This window comes from Xenopus tropicalis, chromosome 6, assembly GCF_000004195.4.
Source record: "Xenopus tropicalis strain Nigerian chromosome 6, UCB_Xtro_10.0, whole genome shotgun sequence".
Lineage (NCBI taxonomy): Eukaryota > Metazoa > Chordata > Amphibia > Anura > Pipidae > Xenopus > Xenopus tropicalis.
The window spans coordinates 1,827,557-1,829,263 of NC_030682.2; the positions used below are offsets into that span (position 1 = coordinate 1,827,557).

General features: G+C 40.8%; 1 long non-coding RNA gene across 1 annotated transcript; it reads right to left on the reverse strand.

The window, feature by feature from the left end:
* Window positions 1-226: 226 nt before the first annotated feature.
* On the reverse strand, window positions 227-1,315 carry LOC116411462. The gene is made up of 3 exons (XR_004223109.1): window positions 1,117-1,315; window positions 678-734; window positions 227-315 (listed from the first exon to the last, which is right to left on the reverse strand). It is a non-coding gene; the product is annotated as an uncharacterized LOC116411462 (long non-coding RNA).
* Window positions 1,316-1,707: the final 392 nt, after the last annotated feature.

Genomic DNA, 1,707 nt, shown 5'->3' on the forward strand with positions numbered 1-1,707 from the left:
TTGCCTGAGCTGCATTGAAGGCATTAGTTGCCACACACAAGTCGACATGTTGGACATGGAGTTTTTGCATATGGGCTTTGTGATGCCTAGTTATAGCTTGATGAAAGGCATTTTTAGCTTGCTGGGTTGGAGCCTGGGTTGGAGCCTGGGTTGGGAGCTGTTGATCTGGAATATTAGCCGGCTCCTCATCTGAGGAGAAGGCCACGCCGCTGCCACCGACGTGGGACCCTCTCTCACTTGCCTCCCCACTAAATCCTTCTCCTTCTATTTCAGGATCGCTGCGTGGGGAGGCCAGCACTGACAAGGAGCAACGACCTTTGAAAAGAAAGAAGAAAAAAAAATTGTTAATTTTGGATTATGTTCATGGACAAAATGATTTTTGGGAAAACATAAACAAGTTATTTTTGGCCAAAATATTTGTGGACATTGATTCATTCCAAATAAGGCAAAAAGGTAAAATCAAGTTGAAAAGACTGACTGTCCAAAAGTACAAGATGAACTGACTGCACCTAACCCAGCAAGACACACTTGGCCAATAACAACACCTATCTTATTAGCAATAGACTGCACTTCTGTAATTGAAACAGTTGCAATATACACAGACACAATTAATTATTATGCCACTGCACAAGCCTAACACAAAACACACATCCAAACAAATTTGTTAAGAATAATACCTGGAACGGGAGCAGATGCCGTTGGTCTGCGCCTGCTTGGCCCAGGTGGAGCTGAATCTGTTTTTTTACATCTGTGAAATCATTGTCTTTGCATGCTATTTCTAATTTTGCCATAAAAGTATTTGGCAAAGCTTTTACATTCCCCATGTTCCTCTATGAGGGGGCGGCCATATTTGTGCATCAGGAGGCCGTTAGCATTAGAAGCTGTAACTGACAGGCTGAGAAGGGACAGTCAGGCTTGGAAAACAGTCAGGTTTGGGGATTTCAAGTAACAATTACTTACAAAAGCAGCCCTATCAGTAAAAAATTATAAACATGACCTATAGGTAATTTTTAATTTGATTTATATTGGCTTTATTTTTTTTGTTTGTCAGTATAACTTTCATCTTAAGCTTCTCTGCAAGAGCAAATACACTTGGATTACTGTCATTACACCTACCTTGGCCAACATTCCGGTCTGTATCGAACGTGCCGTAGACACCGCGCACGCTCTCCCGGTGTATATATGGCATCAGCAGCTCCTCGTAACGGGTGTAATGCACCCTTTTAGGGGGCCCTCCTCCAGTTCCTGATCTAAAGAAAATATACAAATGGTTTTATTGTGTTGTCTCCAATAAGCAAGCAGTCACTTTTTGTTACTCATTGTTGCCCCAATCAATTGCCTTTACTTTCAAGTGTAACAATACTAAGGCTGTGACACCAAAACCAAACTAAAATGCTGCAAGTTGCTGCTAAGTTGCCCCGCTAACTCCCATGGCTCTCCCTTATACTCTCTCTGTGTTAACCAATGCTTAAAAAATAATACTCCTTGTTAAAGGACAGTACAGGGCATTAAGGGGTCCATTTCCTAAAGTGCGTTTAAATTGCCTAAGAGTATAGTGTATGAACAGTTGCTAACTTTAAAGTTGAAGATTTTTTTCAAAGAAGATTGTCCAAGTTTCTTTGGTTGCCATAATATTTGGCAATATAGAGGTGAATATTTAATCGCCATAATAATCGCCACTATAGCGATGAGTATTACATTATTGAG